Source organism: Biomphalaria glabrata, chromosome 1 (genome assembly GCF_947242115.1).
Source record: "Biomphalaria glabrata chromosome 1, xgBioGlab47.1, whole genome shotgun sequence".
In the NCBI taxonomy this organism is placed as follows: Eukaryota; Metazoa; Mollusca; class Gastropoda; family Planorbidae; genus Biomphalaria; species Biomphalaria glabrata.
Window position 1 is genome coordinate 13,301,927 of NC_074711.1, and position 25,267 is coordinate 13,327,193.

General features: G+C 37.8%; 1 protein-coding gene across 5 annotated transcripts in view; it reads right to left on the minus strand.

Moving 5' to 3' along the window:
• Positions 1–9,654, minus strand: part of LOC106069387 (fibroblast growth factor 18-like) — a 60,972-nt gene extending 51,318 nt beyond the window's left edge. The window contains exon 1 of one of the 5 annotated variants that reach the window (XM_013229041.2): positions 9,399–9,654. The gene's annotated coding sequence lies outside the window, so the exon portion shown is untranslated. Of the gene's footprint in view, positions 1–4,522; positions 4,985–6,685; positions 7,239–9,398 lie in introns of those variants that run through there. The other 4 variants (XM_013229043.2, XM_056022917.1, XM_013229040.2 and 1 more) reach the window with 4 other exon arrangements.
• Between the last annotated feature and the right edge of the window lie 15,613 nt (positions 9,655–25,267).

A 25,267-nucleotide genomic window follows, 5' to 3' on the forward strand; every position in this document is an offset into this window, starting at 1 on the left:
AGACCCAACAAGGGGGACAACAAAGATGTAAAAACTTGTCCCCCACTGCTGTCATACACCCAGTTCATTGGAGACCAAGAACAACTTCTGATCCTGAGACAACTACATTCTCAACTTGTTCCTTCAGTGTTCGAACCAAATACCAACTACCCCATCCCTGATAATATCAAACATATCGTCCCTTATAATACCAACCACCTCATCCCTGATAATATCAAACATATCGTCCCTTATAATACCAACCACCTCATCCCTGATAATATCAACCACCTCATCCCTGATAATATCAAACATATCGTCCCTTATAATACCAACCACCTCATCCCTGATAATATCAACCACCTCATCCCTGATAATATCAACCACTCATCCCTTATAAAAAAACAACTTCATCAACCCTAATAATATCAACTACCTCAAAACGGAAGCGTGGTCGAGAGGCTGAGCACGCTTGAACTTGGCTTGGCTGGGGGCTGGAGGTTCCACAGCATGGGAAAACCTTCTCCTAGATACCCCCTCCCCCCACTGGTCCACAAATGAGATTGGACCATAGCGCTCTGAGCATGCTATAAGCATGAAAGTAGCGCTATATAAAAGATATTATTATTATTATTGTACCAAAATCCCATAGCTGATAATACAAATCAACTCATCATACCTAATACTACCAACCACATCATCCCTGATACTATCAACCACCTCATCATTTATAAATTCTAATGGGTAACATTTAACATTGTTGTTGTTTTTTTAAAGCTACGCCTAAACATTGTTCATAAAGGTTCCCCAATAGACTTCTACACACCATCCTACTTGTATCTTATCTTTTATAGGATATCCCACATTTGTACTTAACTGTCGCAGACAGGTGCTGGGCATGTGGACGAGCTGGGAAGGGGCCAAGGAAGGTGTGTCGCACGGGTCAACATCAAAGGGGACCTTTACTGACAGTTGACTAGCTTTAGATCACAAAACACATGCACACACCCCCCCCCTCATCTTTTCGTCTCTTATCCGCGTCCCCAGGCCCACACTTGTAAATTGTCCACTGTAAGACAGGTGCTCCGGTCATGTCCACTCACGCTCTTCTTTTAAGCCGTATTCGATTACACACACACACACATAAAATGTGGTCCATGGACAAAAAGACGTGGCGTTGCGTGCGATTCCGATTACAACGATTCCATGGTTACTATTAAGGAATCGATTTTTTATTGAGATGATTTCCTAACCCTAACCCTAACACCTAATAAAACAAAGAGGTTAAGTTAAAACTAAAGAAGCGAAACTAAAATATTAAATAATACGAGGTAACGTTGTACAATATATGATTACAAGACTAAGCAATTCTACACAATCTCTACATATTCAATGGGAAATTAGAAAAAGAACTAAATAGCTCTTGACACGGGTTATAATAAAACTCTGATCGATATAAGATCATATCCTTGAACTATCCATTCTCTCCAGATGTGAAAGCTTCTTTAAAAAAATTCCCACGAAAATTTGAAATTTCGATAACGGTTTTATATATTCTGCGATTACTTTAGTCAGTCTGTGTCAGTCAGTCAGTCGACGTTGTTCAATTCTAGTTTTGTCTAAAACTGTTGCTGATCTCAAAGCAAGCGTTCAAAACCCTCACGTATGATTCCTCAAAGCATCTGTGACGTGTGTGCTAACAACCAAATGAAAGAAAAACGAATTCTATTCCTGGAGTATTGAAGATTTAGTGATCACATAGATCTACTTCAGAAATAACCTGATGGCAGAAAGAAGACATAATGAAGTCTCTACATGGTGTATTGAAGATATAGTGACTACGTGGTGTAAGGAAAATGTAATGTAGTGACTACATGGTGTAAGGAAAATGTAATGTAGTGACTACATAATGTAATGAAGATATAATATATTTAGTGCATGGTGCATCGAAGATAAAGTGTAGTGACTACCATGACCTACAGGAGACTAAGTGAAGACAGTGTATAAGTATAGATATGCACAATATCCTTGAATAAAAACTGTACGAAGATGATAAAAATACTTTTTTTTAAAGACCCCATACTCTACGATTATTACATTCTTAAACAATGGTTCATACCCCTCTTCCTTTCTCATTCATTCCCAGAGTTCCTAGCACTTTTTCTTCGACTCATTCCTATCGTAAACAACGTCAATACTATCTCCTCCCTGTTCAAATCTTTCCACTTCCCCTCACGACTCAGAGACTCATTATACCCAATCACAATAGAAACTCAATGAGTTTATGCCCTAGCATATTGCACTACTTTGTGTTGCGGTAGCTAACCCCCAACAGTATAGACCTAGACATATTGCACTGCTTTGTGTTGTGGTAGCTAACCCCCAACAGTATAGACCTAGACAACGCCAAACAGTTACAACGTAAGGGTTTCAAAATTATTTAAACTTAACCACAAAATACAAATTAGGATGTGGTCTACAGTGAAAGTCTATGTACACATAAGATTGTTCTAGGATTAAAGTGCCACGAAACTTCTCTCTCTCTCTCTCTGTCTTGCTTTCTTATCATCATTGACTGTTGACTTAGTCTGTATAAGAAACTTCGTTAGCCACTTGAAGACAAAAACAACACAATCATTGTTACCCTGAGCCATGTTGCCGACCTGTTCATATCCTGGCCTTTGTTATTGTACGTTTAGGCTACATCTATTGTGGCATGTTGTTTACCTCAAGACTATTGTTCAAAAGTATTTCAGGATACAAACTCAGATGCCAGTGACAATTGCTCTATCTATATAAGTTGGTTGCTGAAATATTCTGTCATTGAGTCCTCTACTACCTTCCTCTAAGTCAAAAAGCTTGTATTAGAAGTCACCACAAGTGTTCCACTGGCAAGCTATCATGTGATTCTCGAATTAAAGCAGCGGCTTCACCTAATTGAGATTTTAATTCCTATTGGACACGATAGACTCACTGTTTCAGGTTGAAAATTCTACAGCCACACTGTATACATCATGTTTTCAGTGTATGACTTGATTCGATATTACTTTGACCATATAAATAGACAAATAGATCTACAGATCAATGGCATCCTTGGATCAATTCATAGAAATAGGATGAATGCCTAGGTATCAACTACTCAGAGATAAATAGGCCTACACAACTATCAAGGATGAAAGTGTCCATGAGTATCGACTTATCCAAAGTATCTCTTTAGGTTCTCTCATAGATCTAATTCGTTTTGGACCCAACAAATTCTAATGACAAACAGTCCCCAATGTGACAACACCGTAGCCAATCAAAATGCACGAATTCAAGATGTCCTTAGTTAACAGTTTACAATTCATATGGAGAGCCCTGCCCTCTAAGGGACGTAACTCTTCCAGTTGGGCCACGTTTTCCCCTCAAGAGTTACTGCATGCGGGCTTTTTCAGTGCAAAGACCAAATGTTTGGAACTCACTCCACATTGATCTCAGACGAGCAACCTACATTCAAGAACAAAGACCTATCTGTTCAAAACATTTTAGATTAGTTAGTCATTTTAGTTCTCGTGTATGTGAGCCTTAAGCAGATATATCTATTGAATCAACACAGCAAGAAATGGTGTCCATCTTATGCCTTATATGTTATAGCGCACTGAGCCTACATTTTGTTTATCAACAGCGCTGTAGACATAAAATTATTATTATTATTAGTCTGGGCCCTGTGAACATCATTTCTTGCTGTGCGGACTCAATGTCTACTTAAAGTTCACATACTTGTCAACAAAATATCTATCTAATTGGAAAGAGCAAGGGGAGACCACCGCATCTCAAACATTTCTAGTTGTTTTTTTTTTTTTTTTCAAACATCGACTCATCCCGCGTAAACAGAGCAACATTCTTCCTCAATGTCTCCCATTTCAGAACTCTTCTGCTTTGTCTCAACCTCACAGAATCACCCAGCAACTCGAGAAACATACCTTTCAGACGTGAGCTATTCCTTGCAGATAGGTGCACTCACTTTGTACCAAAGACAGGCCGGTAACTGATACATTGTCTCCAGGACGTAATCCACAAACACACACAGAGATACATCTACAGGCACACACACACACACTTTCTCTGCTGATAATGATGATTCGGAGTATAAGATAACGTTGACTTAAAAGAGAAGAACAACTAAACACGCGGTTTTGACATTTCTTGCATCATAATGACTTAACAAAATCAAAATCTCTTTCGCTTAATTAATATCGGAGATTTTCATTAAAAAAAAAAGCGACAGCAAGCTTTTTTTTTTTTTTTGTATCCCGTGTGAAGAATATGAAATTGCTGATAAACTAGGAATTTTAAAAACACTATAATAATTGTGTACACTTTTTTTAGCACCGTAGAATGAGATACAAAGAAAAAATATGTGAAAAACATTGATATGAAAATCTCCAATAATCAGATTTTGATTGAGATATAAACCTTGACCAAAAAAAAAACTATTTAAAGTGATATTTGTACTTTAAAAAAAGAAAAAAAAACACATAAAAAAATTAGAAGTAATCATTACCGAAACAAAATATAAATTTCTCTGAGACTATGTTGCTTTAAGAAGACAAGAAACGAACTATTGATTCTATCTTGTAATAGTAAGTAGAAAACAATTTGTACGGCCACTAAACACTAACTAGCTCCCTATTAAATCACTAGATCCAAATAGTCAGTATTTATACCATGGCTTCCTACGCGTGGTGTCGAAAGCGCCCACCCCCGACCCCCTTGGTTTCACTCTGCTCTCAAAGATTTTACTATCGCTTCCTAATTTCTGAATGAGAGGAAGGGGAGTGGCCGGTGGTGGGCAGAAAAAGATGGAGTGTCACACTGGACTTTGGCCTACTCATTTTCGCCAATTTTATTTTTTTTCTGCTTCTGTTTAGTGTTTCTGTTGGTGCTCACGCGATGTGAAGCAGGTAGCAATCGCTGATACTAACGCGTAACAACACGAGGGAGGAGATGGATCGCCTTTCTCTACCCCCCCCCCCCCACCTCCCTACAGCTTTTTTTTTTTCTAATGGCATCACCACATATTGTTGAGGCGACGGTGGAGAAACAAATCTCTGGTCTGTCAGCGTGGAGTCTCTTCTCTCCCCCCCCCCCCCTCTCTCTCTCTCTCTCTCTCAACTCTCTAACAAGGGGCGAGTTCCATGAAAGCGTCAAGCGCCCTCTTGGCACCGCTTGATGACCGTAAGCGGTGGTCGTCTCTTAAAACACACTAAGTCTCGGTGGCACTTAATACCAGCGATTGGCCCGTCGTTCAGCGGACGTCGGGCCAGGATAGAGATATGGGACCGCCAAATTCTCTCCCCTCGAGACTGGTGAGTAAAACTTCTTGAGCGAGCCAAGCCGTCTGCTTGGGGATGACGTCGGTACCATTTCATGCGTTCACCTTGTGGTCCCCAAACTAGGAACTGAATTACTTCGTAGACTTACGGTGGAGATTGAAATATTTAATCATTTAGTTTTATAATAATTATTTCTCATTTTTACTTTAATTTATCGTTGCATCAGGAACTTGCATTTCAAAGAAGAGACTGTTTAGTTGATCCTAAGCATTCGCCGATTTGTACAAAGAGTTTAACTTTAAAATTCACTATTACTTGTAAACAAATAGAGATGGAGCCGAGGTAATAGGTAACTGAGGAACAGCGAAGTCGCTAAGAGGGTGCGAGGGTTATAGACAGCATAAGCTGATACCCGATGATATAGCTAATCGCACCGGGCGACCCTAACCCTATCGACGCCTCTGGTTTAGAGGATAGACTCTAGGTTAAGTTGACATTTTCTTTTAATACTAGAAATCTACCTGATGATAATCTATGGTAATATATTTTTTTAAGTCGCATCAAAGACTACACGATATCAAGTATTCAACATCCCACATTAATAAACTTGACTAGGAAGTCTAATTACAAAATGGATCTAGATCTATGTATCGCCAGGTTTTGAGGGAGTTGTTTTTTAATTTATTACCGTATTATACATAATTATTGAAAAAAAAACGGCAAAAAAAAATTTAAAAAATTCGGTTTTTGAGACAGTTTCCTAATGATTTTTTTATTTAAAAGTTATAAGCAACTGTAACAGACCACAAGACTTTGACCTAAATCTAACTATTCTAAACTGTGAAAAGTTTTATTGTTTTTCAAAAGTATTTGCGATTCTAAACTCTGATTGCTAATAATTAAACGCAAATTAAAAGTTATATTTAGAGTTATTACACAATTTTTAACTTTATTCTCCAGATCTAGATGTAGATATACAGTCTGTTTGTCCACGTACAAAAGTTTCTTAAAAAAGGAAGAAAGAAGAATTAGATCTAGTAGATCTATAAAAAGTCATAAAGAATCCCCCCAAGTGTTTTAAAAGCATTCCAATGTAAATTGCCCCTATGCCAGACAGTGCAATAAAAATAAAATATAGGTCTACTTCCCTATTGTTTTTAAAATACTTAACTTCGCATTAGATCTTATTGATACTTTTACAACTCTCTCGGGAACAAAATACAAAAAAAAAAAAAGCGATTTAAAATTTTAATCTAGTAAAGAGAATAGAGATCTAGAGGGGAAGTCGACAAGAGATAGTGAGGATACCGAAATGGTTATTATGTAACAATTTGGTAAGAATCACACAATTGATATAAACCAACTAGATATATATCTCTAGAAACAATTACCGATCTCCAGGCCAGCATTAGAGAAGCACCACAATCCACTTAGCACACCTAACTGACCACTATCACAGCCTACCATCACGTCCAGATTCAATCAGGTGCCCCGCCAACAATCAGAAACGTAACAGAATAAATGAAACTCTAGATCTAAGTCTAAGTTTGGAAATACACACTTTTTTCTTCATCACAAATTATGGGAAAATTAAATAAACTTTACAAGAAATTCTTTTTCAACTATTTTTCCACCGTCTTAAAAATGGTTATCCACTTTGTGAATCAGTCGAAGCAAACTAAACACTGACTTCGTAGATACATTCATGAATTTTTGTCGTTATCCATTGATAAAATCCACGTGCAGTTGAACCGAACATTCTGTCAAGAAATTAAGACTGCTGATATATCCTCCACACTCTGTAGGCCTAAACCAGTTTGGAAACACTACCACCGCTGCACCAGCACGCTAGATGTAGTCGCTTGAACTGTGGCGAGTTCTCCTCTCTCTAAGCACGCTACTACCACAATGCACCCCCCCTTACCAAAAAAAAAATAAATCAGCGGTTGGAGGCCACCAGAGGTAGGACACTTTTACCTATACTAGCTGGGACAGTAGTGCCTGGGTGACTCTAGCCCTGGAGGATATAGATCTAGGCCATGCTATATTTCCTCTTCTGCTAGTTATGCAGAAATGAACACAACACAAAAAAAAAAAAAAAAAGGCAAGCGTAATTTAAAATTCAAATTGTATTAAATTTAAAACGAAAGACGGCACGAATTAAAACAAAAAAAAACTGGGAAGGGACATGTTCAAACGTGAGGGCGGGGGGAGTGTGCCCCAGGGAAAAGGGCCATACTTGATTGGTCAATTCTTTTTAAAAGACTAACGCAAGTCACAGACTTGCGCTTATTGCTTCGTTCAGTGAAGTAGTAGTAAGGGACACTATCCAAGTGATGATTATTTAACTCTCATATTACACATTTGTCTCCCCTGTTAACACTACCATATATATTACGTCTAATAGTTTAAATGAATTTAATGACTTTCAGCTGTTGTTATTGTTATTGCTGTTTACGTGTGCAATCAACAATAATTGTGTCATTGTAAACATGGATGATAATAAAAGTCACTAAAGATGACATGGCCTGGGGCGCTATCTCAAGAATGTTTTAAGGACATCGGCTGACTGGTCGTGTGGTATGCGCTACAGACCGTCGTCTCAATGGCTCCGGGTTCAAACCCTGCCCGCTGCCACCCCATGTCGTTCTGCAGGAGGTTTGGGCTAGAGCCTTATATCCTTAATCCAGAAGGAACGTCCAAAGCTTCAAGTCAAGTGTATTAAGTCAAGTGTATTAAGTCAAGTGTATTAAGTCAAGTGTATTAAGTCAAGTGTATTAAGTCAAATTGTATTTATCATTGAATGATTGAAATAGCCATTAAGAAGAAATGATTTTTCTAGGACATGGAAGACTATTAGAAACTAGACATGCTAGACAGACTACATTAGAAACTAGATATGCTAGACAGACTACATTAGAAACTAGAAATGCTAGGCAGACTACATTAGAAAATAGATATGCTAGACAGACTACATTAGAAACTAGACATGCTAGACAGACTACATTAGAAACTAGACATGCTAGACAGACTACATTAGAAACTAGACATGCTAGACAGACTACATTAGAAACTAGACATGCTAGACAGACTACATTAGAAACTAGACATGCTAGACAGACTACATTAGAAACTAGACATGCTAGACAGACTACATTAGAAACTAGACATGCTAGACAGACTACATTAGAAACTAGATATGGAAGACAGAATAGAACTGAGCTAGACACGAAAGACAAACTTTAAAAGAAACTAGACACGAAAGACACGAAAGACAGACTGTGAACGAAATGTGTAGATCTAGACAGTTGTATACCATCCTATGAGGATTATAATGTCATGGATTTTTAAATATCTAGTAACTCCGCTATATTGTTATCTTATCTTATATATTACAGACATTACTTAAAGAAGATAATTGTGTCCTATTCGTATCCTGTGTGTTAATCCAGTCGTGCATGTTAATTCGAGACTTTAACTCTTTTCCTGGCTGACTCAGGCAACCCGTGTCTATTTTTAATACTTATAATGCAGACTCTTTCCTGACAGAAGAGCTATATCCTTGAGAAGTTTAGTGCGCATTGATTCTAAACTATGCGAAGCGGAAGTGTGAGTGCCAAATATTCAGAGACTTCTCTGCCAAAATCAGAATACGAAGCATTCTAAAGCTTAACGGCGGATGGAGTTGAACAAGTGCAGTGTACACCGTTCATAGCAAGACAAAGGAGCAGAAAGAAAGTTGAAAGTAAGGAGAGTGAGAGAGAGCTAGAAAGAATAAGGAGAAATAAAGGAGAATGTAACCTTACAGAGAAAATAAGTAGCCTAATAACTAGAAACCTTAACTACAACCCTTCCCTTCCTCCCTAAAAAAAGGAAGAATTGATTAGAAAGAGAGGTACATATAGAGAACAAAAGAAAAAAAAAACTAAAGGTGGAAAGTGAGACAATCGAGAGAGAGAGAGAGAGAGAAAGAGTTGAGTGTGAGAGAAAATTACGAAAGAGAGACCACACAATGACGTCTTATCGAACCAGTTCAATCTACAATAGACAAACCTATTTATGATTCTAAAAATACATTTTGATAATTAATGAATGCGGACAAACCTGGACTACGACATATCTCCAAAGAACTAATTTGCTCCGAACTTGTTGGCTAATTCACAACCTTGACCTTCCTTGCGCAATAACGACGCCGATTAGCTCCTTGCTAGAACCAAACAATACAAAGAAAAAATGCGAAACGTTTGATGGAAGTAGAAAAAACACGAAAATAAGTTTAAAACAACGCTGAAAAAAAATAATTGTTGCCAAACACAGTTGCCAGTGTGTCCACTCGCTTAGTGAACAGTGAGATTGATTGACTTTATCACAAGAATGTATGCCGCTAACACTTCCTACTAATTAACAAATTTTTTCTGTGTGTGTGCATAGGCCAGCGCGCAAACGGCGTTTTTTTTTTTTTTTTTGTCAGCGATATGGGTTTTGATATTCTGACCAGGCAAAACATCACCCACGCATAGACGTTCGGAAAGCGAGAGAGATAGAGATAGAGAGATTGACAAAGTGACGGGGGGGGGGGGAGAGGAGCGTGAGAGAGAGAGAAGGGGGGGGGGTAATATCATTGCATAGTTTTCATTAAGTCATTAATATCCTGTATGAAAGTCTATCAGTGTTAGAGTTGGCTACTTGTGTAACACTATTTCAGCCCATATATCCCTCATCACCAAGCCTTAATAGGTCTCAGCAAACTGCTACTGTAATGGTACAACTGCACTCCCCGCTCTACGATGTACAGCAGACAATGTCTGTTACTTTCCCAGGGATTGGTAGATAATACGAGCCTCTAATCCTACTCAATTTTTACTTTCTAACGGGTTGCTGGAGGAGGGTCTAATGTATAAATTATATTTTATGACTTCAGTGAATATTTTTTTAAGTGGGGGACCGGGGCGGGGGAGGAAACGTAATAATGAAAGGAGTGTTCAGTTTAAAGAATTTTTTAAAATTGAAATAAACTTCTGAGTTTTTCTTTGTTTCTGTAAAATTGTTGATAACTTTATACGTAACTAAATAGTTCCACATCCACACGATAACAAAAATCTAATAGTCATCTTCATGGCTGACTGTATCTCAGATACCCTTTGGTACCAAACTAATCTCTAGGGGCCAAAGAGCTCCTTGCTATCTCGATTCTTAGCCCATCTTTTGAAATGCATCAAAAGTATCAATGGAATAAAACGTCTCGTGTGTGTCTCTTTCCCAAGTAAAATAAAGTCCACACACTTGATTTCTGATATTTATCCTTTGAGTCAAACATTTTGGTGTAAAATAAAAAATAAATAAAAAAAAAGGGGGATGGGGAAAGTATAAAAGACTACGTCATCTTACGAGACTGGAGAGGCTGGAGAGGATAGTGTAGGCATTCCTCCTTGTTCATTACATAGCATTACGTAAGACTAAGCATTAGAGTGTATTGACATAGGGTAAAGGGTTTAATAACACATTTAATTAAAAGTGTTCAGTGAGAAAGATAGAGAGTGAGAGAGAGAAAGTGAGAGAGAGAGAGAGTGAGAGAGAAAGAGAGAGTGAGAGAGAGAGTGAAAGAGTGAGAGATTCAGAGCATGAGAGAGGGTGAGAGAGAGAAAGAGAGAGAAATTGTGGAGAATGAGTTTCGAGTGAGAATGAAAATATAAAAGAAAATTGGGTTAGGAGACAGCTGGTGGAGAGAAGGAGGGAGAGATTTAGAGAGAATGAAAAAGAGAGAACATTTTGTAAGAGAGAATGAAATAAAGAGAGAGAGAGAAAGTGAAAATGATATACATTAATGTTTGATGAGAGAATAAGAAAAAAAAAGAAAGATGAGTGGAAGGAAGGAGAAAGAGAGAGTGAGAGAGAAAGAGAGAGAGAGAGAGAGAAAGAGGGAGAGAGAGAAAAAAAGAGAGAAGAAGAGAGTGAATGATAGAGGGAGAGAGAGGAAGAGAGAAAGAGAGAGGAAAAGAGAGAGAAAGCGGGAGAGAGAGAGAGTGTGAGAGAGAAACAGGAAGGGAGAAAGAGAGAGAGAGAAAGAGAGAGAAAGAGAGAGAGAGAGAGAGAGAGGGAGAGAGAACAAGTTTCAGTTGTTCAGAAGGTACCAACAAAAACAGAATTCTAATTTCAAGACTGGCAAGTGCTCTCTAAGCATTTCCCAGATCACATCAACTCACTGTCAATCTCGCTATGTCAATGAGTTGCTAATTGACCAAGTAGCTAACAACAAGACATTGGACACCGCAGCCAGGCCAAACCATCTCCTTTCCACCACCCCACACCACCCTGATTTCCCTGATCCCCGTCTTACAACACATTCATTGTTGGCACTGACTCCCACATCGGCAAAGACGAGAGTGTCACAACCTTTCCCCGTCCGTCAGTGCTGCTGCAACCCAGGTGGGTTTTTTTTTTTTTTTTTCACAAATACTGTGTGGAAAAAAACAACAACAGCTATGGAAGTATTCGAGCGATCTATGCTTTAAAAGTATTCTTCGATTTTGCTTAACAGGCCATTGTGAGATCCAACATGAGCGCTAAACTTGTGAGATAGTCATTATTCTCTAGCTTTTTTTTTCTCGTAATACTCTCAAACCAGTGAAATAGTGAAGAGTTTCACTATAAGCTTAACAATGCCAAGGACGTTAAATTAAACTCCGATGTTGCCAACTCAATGAAATAGATTTGAGCTCTAACCCCAACACTATCTCAATGACTAAAAGCATGACGCATAGGACGTAATCATCATCTTTTTTGAAGTAACGTCTGTATTATATAAGATAAGATGAAGTCTAATCCTTCCTCCATGTTAAAATCACTTTGTGCTACCAGCAGAAGAGCATAGAACAGTTGATGCTGCTGTGCTCAAAGGTGCACACAACTGATCCAAGTCCTTTTAAAACCTTAGCAACACACTGCCTTTAGTATGTACAGCGGATACACCAAAAAGCTACAAATTTAAACTTTTTTTACGCCATGAATGAGAATCTCCAACATCTTGAAACTAGAGTTTTCTCCTCCTGTTCTTTTTACATCTATAAGTAGAGAGCACTCTAAACGTGCTACAGGTAGAGAGCACTCTAAACGTGCTACAGGTAGAGAGCACTCTAAACGTGCTACAGGTAGAGAGCACTCTAAACGTGCTACAGGTAGAGAGCACTCTAAACGTGCTACAGGTAGAGAGCACTCTAAACGTGCTACAGGTAGAGAGCACTCTAAACGTGCTACAAGTAGAGAGCACTATGTGTTTCATTGCTACTAGTACGAATGTAGATGACACGTATTTAGTAATAAGACGAAGTCAAGATCAGCGTACTGTTTCAACAAGTCAAACCTGAACTATTACTTATATTAACTATTACTTATATTAACTATTACTTATATTAACTATTACTTATATTAACTACTAGACATATGTTACCCGCGACCCGTGGGTCTTTATTTGCGCATTACTTTCGATATAGTCACTGAGAGTGTTTTGTAAGCAATTAAACGAAATAATAATGTAATAAGTAAAGCGAATGTGTCAATGTAAAAATAGTGTGAATAATGCTATCAAATCAAAATAGCTAATAGGCTTAAATCAATTTTTTTTTAATTAAAACATTTGCTTTTGAATAATCTAGTGGATTGGATTTAGATGTATGTTAAACGTAGCTAACGATCCTTTCACGTTATTTCAGTTTCGCTAAGAAAATAAAATTAGTTTTGCGAAAATGGTTTACCCAAAGTCGATACATTCTTATCTATTAAAAACGAAAAGAGCGATAGCTTTGTTAAATAAATGGGATTATAAAGTGAACAATTAAACGAAATAATTTTTAGTACGCGATTCATGAATGAATATAGATCTAGGCCTATCTCAACTCGGCTTCGCAGCTTTCGTAAACGAATGTAACTTTAGAAAACCAATTTTGAATGTTTATTTGATCAAAATATGAAATGAATGGACTTTAATTAATATATTTATGTGTTAAAGTATAAAACTATCTGTGCGAAGAGAAGTCTTATCATCTTAGAGTTGGATTAGAGTTTTAGATCTAGGGATGGGATTATAAAGTAAACAATTAAACGAATTAATTTTTAGTACGCGATTCATTACGGTATTGTCTAAAGAAAGAATGTTCGTCAGGAAATCTGTAATCACAGATATAAGGAACTAATTAATGTAAAAAATGCTTTTGAAACACAAAATTGAAGATTAATTTTATTATATAATGAAATCAATGTATCTTCTTTTGTATTTTCATGTGTCAAAGTAAAAAACTATCTGCGCAAAGTGTATTTCTTAAAATTAGATCTAGGTCTAAATCCTTTCTATCTTTTCTCATGTCAACATTGTAGACATGGCCTAGATCCATAAAATACTATAGCTGTAATAGAGTCGGACAACTTTATTTTTTTTGAGGGTATTAAGTTTGTTTTAGGGCTACAATACATACACTACGGTCTAAGTTGGTACCCAAGGAACATTCCTGTCTAGTTTTATCAAGATTGGTCAAGCGGTTTTGATGTCTATAAGTAACATACATACATACATACATACATACATACATACATACATACATACATACATACATACATACATACAAACCCCTCACATTCTACTTTATAATATAGATTACTTATATTAACTATTACTTATATTAACTATTACTTATATTATATATGGCTCCTTTTGTCTCGAAAGGCAATGGATGCGCCCAAATGAGTCACTGGTTTTGGCAGAATCTGGTGTGGCTAATCAAGCCAATTCTAGAACGGCAGACTTTGCCACAATTCGTACATGTGTATGCCTCTGATTTAGGGCTAGCAGACAGGGCAGCTTTCTTTTTTATCCCTCTTGATTAAAGCCGCTTCAATTCTTTTGTTCTCAGCAAGGGTTGTCCCAGCACGCACAGTCTGTCTCCATGCACTCCGGTCTTTGGCTATGTTTTCCCACATACTTTCGCTGATGCCTGAGGCTCTCATGTCTCGCTTGCAGACATCTCTATATGTTAGTCTTGGGCGGCCCTTGGGTCTGACTCCTTCCACAAGCTCAGCATATAAGATATCTTTCGGGATTCTACCATCTGGCATGCGGGTGACATGTCCGAGCCAGCGTAATCTTTTTTGTGTCAGGAGAGCATACATGCTGTTCATATTGGCCAATCTTAAAACTTCCTGATTGGAGACATGGTCCCTCCAAGAGATGCACATTATGCGTCTCAGGCAGCGCAAGTGGAAACTATTCTTATAGTTATATACTTATATTAACTATTACTTATATTAACTATTATTTATATTAACTATTACTCAACATTTTTTTTACTTTTTTAAAACCATTTTCCATTTTTCCTGTTGTAGACTCATAAGAAAGCTGGTGGTACATTTTAGGCCAAGATCTGTCTCACATTCCTGGGTTTTGGAAGAAAGCCCTTTCATGGGCCTTTCATTAGGAGGGGTCTAGGAGGACATTTTTTTTTACACTTTACTGACACTTATTCCGGGAGCTGTTGAATATTCAGTTCTAGGTATAAAAACAAGATCATCGTATGTCAATATATTTCTGTTTTAGTATTCTAACAAAGCTTATATTACGTCTGTCTGTCTGTCTGTCTGGGTGGATTCTTTTACACGTTTTTTCCCCCACTTCCCCATTTTCTGATAAAGTTGAAATTTTGTCACAATTATTTATTGTCGAATAGTATATCCAGTGGTGCCGGTACTCATTGATTGATTGCCTAACTTTTAACTACTAATAAATTAATAATGTACGTTAAAATACAAGAAAAGTAATAACTTTTTTCCCACATTCAAAAAGGTGCCGGTCACAAAAAGCTCTGTGTATATATATATGAATGAGGCTTGTCTTTGAGTCCGAAGATTAGCAAGGAGTACAGTATTTCACGTCACTACGCAGCCCCAGCTGCGACATACATATTTTGCCATACCCAACGCAGCAACAACCTTTGTCCGCCGGTGGTCGACTTTGATTCTCTTTCTTTTTCGCCGTCTACGTCTGTCATCGCAGAAAATTCTCTTTTGGTCTCAAATTTGTATCCCGCGGCCTTTGTAAGTGACATCAAGCTGTTTAGTTCTAACTCCGCCTGCAGCCAGGTGCTTTCTTCTATGTCAGTTGTGTTTTTTTTAAAAGTATTATGTTTTTAATAGTGTTTAAATTCATATTTTTACTGAGAGACAAAATCTTAAGATAACTGACTTTAGTTATTAAGGTATACTACAGTCTCTAGCTTATTTGAGAAAAACAAAAGACCAATTTTTATATTAGGCCTTTTTTACCCTTAGATTCACTTCTTTTGTTTTTCACACCAGTGTGGTCAATTATTTGGAATAAAGCGGAAGTAGTGGACTCAGTTCATTCTGTAGTACCACATAAACGTATTCTAAGTATATATCTTCGAGGCACGACGCTTACGCCTTGCACCGCCTCTGAGCAGTGGCGTAGCTAGGGTGGAGGGAGGGGTACAAAGTTGAATCCCCCCCCCCCCCCCCCCCCCCCAGGGATTGGGTTCTAAATCTAATCCGGAGGAAACAATGGTCCGCTGTGGAGAGGTCAGTTAAGTCATCTTTCTAAACTCTTATTTACATCAATATTGTCTTCTCCCTAAGAGAAGTCATCTATACTAGGTGCGGGGCTAAGTGGTAAAGCGATTGGCTTCCGAACCGGGGTCTCGGGTTCGAATCCTAGTAAAGGCCGGGATTTTTGGGCGCCTCTGAGTCCACCCAGCTCTAATGGGTACCTGACAGTAGTTGGGGAAAAGTCGTTGGTCGTTGTGCTGGCCACATGAAGCCCTCGTAAACCGTAGGCCAGAGAAACAGATGACCTTTACATCATCTGCCCTATAGAACACAATGTCTGAAAGATTTACCAAAGATTTACAAAGATATCATGTGGCCAGTACAAAGATCTGGCAAATGTACAGATTACAGTTGTCAGTTTTAGCCAACTCATCAGAGTAACGCCAACTCGGGCTACTGTCCAAGACAACATATTTTTAAATGGCCGCTCTCATGGATTTTGTTTTTCAACTTGCCAATAGTCTTTACTTTTCCCAATGTTCAATATTTCATTGTTCAGTGGGATTCGAAACTAACCGAATTCAAGATCCCTGAGCTCGTAAAGTAAATGATATGTTTAAGCCGAGTGCATGGGTTTGTATTTTTCATCTTGTCAAAGGTGTCATCAAAAACTTTGTGTTTGCTTGAATACAGATCCCCCTCCCCCTCCTCATGTGTGAAATGGCTTATTTAAAATATTTTTTTTTAAAACACACAATGAACGTACAGATGAATTATCACGCTTTCTACCAACTCAACCATTGGGCCATGGTGGTATAACATATAACACATTGAGATTCAATATATTTACATACATTATATCAACACAATCTGTCTGTCTAGTAAAAAGTTTGTACACGTTATTTCTCCCTCACCTAATCTCGGATCAAGCTGAAATTTTGAAATTATTTCTTGTACCTGAAAAAACAAAAATTCAATTAAAAAAAAATCAATTAGCTAATTAACTGCTGGTAATTAATTATTTTGTTTAGTATTCTACTTGACAGATGTGATGGTATAAGTTTAATTAGTCCCCTTTGTAGAGAATTAAGACGTCGCTTAAAAGTTGCAAACTAACAAAAGATAACAATAAAACATTATATTTTCTTAAGCACTTCGCTAGTAGAGTAGTTCCGATATAACACTGAGAAGGTCTTTTTCTCACAACCTTGAATTCAAGTTGTATAAGTTTATATACATATACATACATACAGCAAAGATTACGATTACTGAGAAAACTGTTCTCGTTTACTGTTAGTGAAAAGGCCTTGGCTATGTTTTATCACGCTGACATCTGCAATATTTTAAGTTTTAATATCACTCAACATTAAAAATAAAAATAAACTTCAAAGAATCCTAAATGCTGCTGGTAAAGTAATTGGCAAAAAAAACAACAAAAAAAAAAAACATTTGGGCATCTTTTTGAGACAACCATCCATAAAAAGCTAAAAAAAAGTTTTAGAAATACAAAATCACCCTTTGAGTCAGGATTTTGTGATTTTACCATCACAAAAGAGATACAAGACACCGATAGCAAAGACAAACACAAAGTCTCTTTTGTTCCCCTGGCAATCAAATCATTAAATAGAAACAATCTTTTCACATGTAAATTATGAGTGAGTTTGGTGTGAATGTACATTTTGTTTTTTATAGTTACAATGTTTTGTTTGGTGTAACGCACAAATTGTAAGAAAAATTTCCTTACGGACAATAAAGATTATATTAACAAAAAAATAGGTGATTAGGTGCCGGTACTTAGTGATTAGGTGCCGGTACTCAGTGATGGATTGCCTACCATTTAACGACTAATAAATGATTAAATGAACAATAATCGTTAAAATACAAGAAAAGTAATAATTTTTTCCCCACATTGAAAAAGGTTCTGGTACGCCGTACCGGTGCGTACCATCACAAAATAGGCCCTGTATATAAATATATATAAATAGATATGATCATATGTATATGTATAAAGTGATCACAGTCACTTGTAGACAGATGCCCCCTTCTTTCTTCCCCTCTCCTTTCTGAACTGGTCCAGACAGCTGCTTAATAGCGCATTGAGCGAGCTAGGAGCATGAAATCATGCTAAATAAAAACAATATAGGTAACCATAGGGTTAGTCTCGATCTAATACAAATTTAATTACACATAATATAAGCTTTATTTAGTAAAAAGTATTTTTATGATGTTTTTTTTTTTTTGTTTATTTCTAACATGACCCGCAGACACTTTTGATCTTGGCTCAGCCTCAGCCCTCGGATTAAAATAGTCTGTATTTATCTGCTGAGGAATTATGACAATGTTTCACCGACATGACTTAAATCACATACGAATACCTTATCCAGAGACCATCAGATTGGTACTGTTGTATTTTTTGACATACCTCTTATCTAGGTCATCGTGTCGAACTGGACCAATGTGATACAACTGAACGATACCACTTTTGTTTTGTATGATTACTCTCTCATGGCTTACGATGCAGCGGTTCTCAAACGACGCCCACTTCAGAGCACTGTCTTAGAAATTTCAACTTATGAGACCCAAAGAGCACTTAGAACAAACAGAGTTATTGTTAACTATCTAGTAAAATAAATAAAAGTTCCCCTTTCAGACCTTTTGATCTCTGTGGCAGATGACGTAAACGTTATCCGTTTATGTGGCCCACGGTTAACGAGGGTGTCGTGTGGCTAGCACAATGACCAACTGCCGTTACGTTGCCTTAACTAATGTCAGGTACCTTTTAGATCTGGATTGACTCAAAGGCGCCCTAAAGATCCCGAAATAAAAATCACAGCCTTCACCAGGATTTGAACCCTGAACCCCTAGTACGGAGACCTAGCTCCTTACCACTCAGCCGCCGCGACTCGTGTTAGCTATCTATTTTGTTATTTATTTCGTTAATATATTTATAAAAGGTCCTCTGTAAACATAAAACTCTCATTTCTGACCTTAAGGTGACGAAATGTTTATTTTGTCTAATGCTGATAGTGTGGTCCAAACACAGACTCTAAATCTTTAGTTTCCTCTTGAGGCTTCCTAAAAATTCCGAAGTTAAAAATCTTTCCTGGAATTATTATTCTTCCTTTTAATATGTTTCTATTGTCTGTAACATTAAAAATATTTTATAAAACAATTTTCTAAATATCGCAACGCACGCTTTGATCATACTATCTCGTGAAAAATAAAACGCGGCTAGGAGTTCTTCATCATTTTTGTATCTAGATCTCTCTGTGGCATTTTACGTCTCGAGAGACGATCTTTTCCCTTTGTCTGTCCAATCTAGATCTCCATAGCAATGAATTGCTGCTATACGTGCCATGCCTAGCGAAGCTTGAAGTAGTCCCTCTATCTATCTGGTCCATACCAGACTATTTATAGTGCGGTCTTGCTATCGCATGTCCACTATGGAACGCAGAAATCTTTGGTGCTTTAGGAGTATCGAAGACGCAATATGCGAAAACGACTGGAACAATAGATGTTGTAATTCTAACTATAACTTACTTAAGAACAGCTTTTTTTTTCAACAAGCCTTTTTTTTATTATTCGAAAGAAATGATTATCTGTGATTCATTGACTTCATTCTGAAGCCGAAACGCAAACCCAAATGTTTTTCTTCTAGGCTAATCTTTTTTTTTTCCTCAAAAGTGACCACTTTCCCATTGCCCTCATAAGAAACTGTGTGAGAACCTTTGCTATGATGTGTAGATATAAATATAGTCTATCTTTGTGGCTATGAACTAGCCCTGAGAACAAATAACTTCACCCAGATCAAATGTTGGCGTTACGTCCTGCCTTGGATAGACAACTCGCACACAAAGCATTCAACGAGTTATTCGCTTGAAAGCAGGCGAGGAAAGGGGTGGACATTAAATTCGTTGGAAGCCAGTTCCTGAGGATTCAAGCCGCTTTGTGTGCCTCTCACTGAGGGACTTCACTGTGTGCCCATTTTGTAGAGCTCAAGATTGAAAATAAAATCCTACTCCGTCTTGATAACGTACAGCTCATTATTCTCCGTCAAGAGTGAAGAGAGAGGAGAAGAGATAGAAGAGAGAAAGAGAGAAAATAGAGAGGAGAAAGAAAGCGAAGAGAGAGAGTAAGGAGAAAGAGGAGACGAGAGAGAGATAGGAGAGAGAGAGGAGAGAGAGAGAAGGAGAAGAGAGAGAAGAGAGAGAGAGAGAGAGAAGAGATACAGAGAGAAGAGAGAAAAAACATTTGTGAGAGGGAGAGAACGGCGGAGAAGAGTAGAGTGTGAGTGGAAATGGTGGAGAAAGAGGTCAGTACGAAAGAGAGAGTGTCTGTGTGTGAGAGAGTGAGAGAGAGAGAGGGAGAAAAAGATTGAGAGAGAAAGCGTTATAGAGAAAGAGAGAGAAGGAAAAAGCTGAGTCGAGAGAAATTGTAAAAATAGTAGAAAGAAGGAAAGAGAATGTGGGAAACGGTGGAGAGAGAGAGAGAGAGGTAATAATGAAAGAGATAGAGAAAGCAGAGGAGAGAGAGAGAGAGAGAGAGGTAAAAATGAAAGAGATAGAGAAAGCAGAGGAGAGAGAGATATAAGAGAGGGAGAAATCGGTGTAAAGAGAGTCTAAAAGAACCAAATTGATTTCTGGGAGACCCGGTTTAGTTGCAAAACAAATATTGTGAAACTCTTTGTGGAGTTTGATGTGAACAATGAAACATCTGTGTTATAGGCTGCCCGAATTTCACCTACTGTTATGTTAAATCTCTCTCTCTCTCTCTCTCTCTCTCTCTCTCTCTCCTAATCATGAACAACTTTGTTTTTATTATTTTGAACCCTTTAAAAGATAGTTTCTTCAAATTAAGTATGGAATGAACCATTGACGTTCTCTCTCTCTCCCTCCCTCTCTCTCTCTCTCTCTCTCTCTCTCTAAATGGGGAAAAAAATGCAAGCACACACTCACAGAAAGAAAAACAAACACTGACTATTTAAACCCTCTATAAAGTGTCTTCCAAGCCTCGGGGGGTATGATTGTTTAAAAGTAGGACCAAATTCCGATCATTTTAGTCCCAACCCCCCACAGGTGACTCTTGATAATAGCAGACGCGATAATTTGTTGTTCCGTTGTTTCCCAATCCATGCTGACCGACCTGCAGAGACCTTCGGAACAGTTCACGCATTCGTGACTGCCTAATCTCTGTCATATTTTTTAAACATTTCTGGTGACAGTCCATTTATCGAACTTTGGTGCGAGTGTTCGATTCTAGAGCATATTATAAGCGTCTCAACGTGACTTAAATGAATTTTTTAAAAATCCAAAGCAACTAAACACACAATGACGGCAGAGGTGGTTGAGTGCTAGGCTGAAAAAACTGAAAGTTTGCACTTTTGATTGTCGACCATAAAATGGTTTTAAACCCGGCCTTGACCCGACCAAAATATGGAGGCGGAAAAGTGGTAAACGAAATATGCATTTTTAGAAGACAAAATTCTGTGGGGACCAAATAGGAAGAGGCTGTAGACATCGATGGTAACTGAGGTCTGTGTAGTGAGATTGCCTCCCATTGCGATGAAAGGCGCAGGAGGATGAAAACGTCGGTCCAGGTCTTAACTGTAATGGATCGATATCTGTTAGTAAATGTATAGGTTGAGCATCATTGTGCTGGTCATACCATACCTTCGTACGCAGACCCAATCAAGAACGGTAAAACATTACTTCACACTCTCACGTTTTTAAAAACGCTTAATCGAAGCGGGGCGGGGAGGCGTGGTGGCTGACTGACAAAGCGCTTGGCTTCTGAACCTAGGGATCTAGGGTTCGATTCCTGATGGAAACTGTGATTTTGAATTTAGGGATTTATGGACAGTCTGACCATCGTTAAGCCTGAGCCACAATAAACAGATGACCTTGACATCATCTGCCGTGGATCGCAAGGTCTGGCACACATTATCAAGTAAAAGATGCTAGACGATTATCTTAATCAATATGCAATTATTTTTTTTTTACAAAGCTTATATCAACTAACTCCGTCAGTCTGTCTGTCTGTCTGGTACAATATTTGTTCACGTTATTTTTCCCACACCCATTCTCGGATCAAGTTGAAACTTTACACAATTATTTGTTGTATCAAGCAAAACACGAATCAATATTTAAAAAATTAATCAATTAATTAATTAATTATTGGAAATTAATTTCTTTGTTTGGTATCAAACAAGAAAAATAAATGCTACTTATTGAGAGATGTGGCTGTATAAGTGGAGTTATTCCCCTTATTACGTTTAGTCTACGTTTTTTCTCCCACTTCCTATTCTAGAATCAAACTGAAATGTCGCATAAGTATTTATAGTCGATGACAATACATGAATCTATAAAAAAAATAGTTGATCAATTAGTTGATCAATTAGTGGTAATTTTTTATAGAAAAGGGGAGCTTATTCATGAAGTATTGATATATAACAGAAATGTTCCGATACCGGTAAAAATTATTTTGCTTATATCACATCCAAATATAAGTTCTATACGCAAAGTCTCACTTTCACAACAAAAGAATAAATATTTATTAATAAAGAAAAAAATGTATCGATCTTAACTTTCATAAGTGTCAATAAAGCTCGAAATTATCTTCAAATAAATTATACAAAATACAAACCTTTATTTACAAATATTCACAGGTCCTAACCAGTGCCGTATTTACACTTGATAAGGCCCTAGGCCCTAAGTTATTTAAGAAATGACGCACTTTGTAAGTCCAGATATTATTTATTATATTATATTTATTTATTACTCTCTTCAAAATAATCACTCAACTTTAATGCGTCACAAACTTACATCAGACAAATACATTCAGTCACTCACATACACACCATGGGCGTAGCCAGGATTTTTTTTCGAGGGGGGTTTTGGGGGGGAATTCCCCCCCCCCCCCGCGGAAAACAATTATATATATGTGTGTGTGTACATAACTAATCTTTATTACATTCTGACCCTTTCGGAAGACGTTTATTGTTTATCGTAGACTCCCCGCCCTTGCCAGCAATGGGGTCTGGGGGAGCTCGCAGCGCTCCAACAGCGCGGGGTGAAGCCCCGCCGCCGAGCACTATTTCTGGTATTGAAAGCCAACAAAAGGCATATTCTGAGGTATCTACAGTGCATTATCTTGCTATTAAAAAGTTTTATTTCAAAAACCTAATGTGCTATTCTTACTGACTTAGACCCTCTCGCGCCGTTCGGCGCATTTTCCAGAAAGCTGTTTCCGCAACTCTTATTTTGCGTAATTCATTTTGTCGGAGAACATGTCCCGCAAAACCTCATGCGAGGCTCTGTCACAACCTTACTAAGGATTCGACTCACAGTTCGGCATATGATTTCTTTGATTTAGACCCGTTCTCTATAACTGACTCCTAAAATCTGTCTTAGCCATCTTTGTTGAGCCACATTTAATGTTTTTCAATTTTGGCAGAAGACTATTCACACTTTAGGCCTATTAATGGAGCCCAAGCCACTGGTAGAAATTTGTAACCTTTCTTGACTACGCTCTTGGAATTACATGCCTGTATTTTGCTTTAGATTTTATATCAAAAAGGAAAGTTGTTTCGTCAAATCATCTGTTGAGGGGTTTTAAACTAAAAAATCTCTGGAGTTTTTTTTTTGTTTTTTTTTAATTCAAAACCCCATTTAGCTACGATCATAGAATTTGGTGACTTTAGTTTGCTTTAAAATAATATTGAAGAGAGAGGTTTTCAACTCTAAACGCTCTGTGGGGGAATTTTAAACTCAAAACCATCTGGAGGGGTTTTAAACTTTAAAGAAAAAGCCATCCACTCAAAACCCCTTTGGCTACACTCATAGATTTTATAGTGTGTAATTTGCTTTTTTTTTTATATTGAAGAGGTACTTTTTAGCTTCAAACCCCAACTGGAGGGGGGGGGGGGTTTAAACTCAAAACCCCTTTGGCTACGCTCATAGAATTTTGAATGTGTAATTTGCTTTTTTTATATTGAAGAGGGGGTTTATCGTAAATTTTGGAGGGGGTTTTAAAATCAAAATCTTCCTTAACTGTGCTGTTGGAATTTGGGGATTGTTGTTTGCATTTTTTTTTGTTTTGTTTTATAGAAGAGGGGGATTTAACTGCAAAAACCTCTGGTAGGGGGTTTTAAACTCAAAACCCCCCTGGTAGAGGGATTTGTAATTTTTAATTTCAAAACCCCCTGGTAGGGGGTTTTAAACTCAAAACCCCCTGGTAGAGGGTTTTTAACTCAAAACCCCCTCGGCTGTGTTGTGGTAAGTGATGATTTAGTATTAAAATCTCACCTAAAATAAACAAAATGAAAGCAAAAATCAGTCACTTAATTCCGTTCCCCCCCCCTCCCCTGCGGGGAGGGGGGATTTCATTTCGGGGGGGGGGGGGGTTGAACCACAACCCCTGGCTACGCCCATGATACACACACACACCTTTTCGAACCTTGGGGTACTTTACATCCACTGATGTCTACACCACCGACTGCCTTTACATTCCCATGCTGTCTCCAAAAAAAAAATTCCTGTGAGATTTTACCCAAGAGACTACACAGCCGCCCCCCTCACCCCAAATAAGCCAACAAACACACCATTTCATTGTAAAGTGTCGAAGTTTGTGTTTAAATTCTTGTCTTACATCAGTCACTTCCTGCAAATGACATCTCTATTAATACATACCAACTAAATATAGCACCGAGCTGCCAATTGCGTGACTCTTGACTGTTGGCGCCAAGAGCACTAATTGCAAGGCTACTCGCGTCTGCTATTAAAAAGATTAAGATCACTAAACACTAAGAAACATTTGCAGATTTTCTAAAAGAAAGAAAGTCATTTTGAGAATTGTGGATATTGTTTTTTTGGACAGATTTTTCTAGCCGAAACATGGCTGCCTGATATCTTTAGATTTCCTGTTTATTTGTGACGATCTGTTGCCTTTATTTCTATCTCGCTCAGAGTTGTCTCACTTGCCCTATCAGAACTCGTCCACCTTCAAGAGTGCACATAATTCCTATAAATTGTGGGAGGTGCCAATTTAGAAATACTCCATTTATTTCCTGTCTAAATATGGTGGATAGATTTTCACGAAAAAATAAACAAGGACAAGGACGCAAAATTGAGAGTTGAACTCAACTTTTAAACAAATCAAAATGTGTGGCAGTTGACTTTAGGATTAAATCTCCTTTATTAAGGCTAGGTAGTGGTCCAGTTGTCATAGAGAGTCAGAGTGGAATGCTTCCTTCATCATGATAGAACGTGTACCATGAGCTACTCACATAGGCGCTTTGAAACTTTGATTCTACACTGCTAAAAAGTACTTAAAATGTATCATTCTTTTAAATACATAGCTTATCAACACTTCTTATCAACACTTCTTATCAACACTTTTTATCAACACTTCTTATCAACACTTCTTAT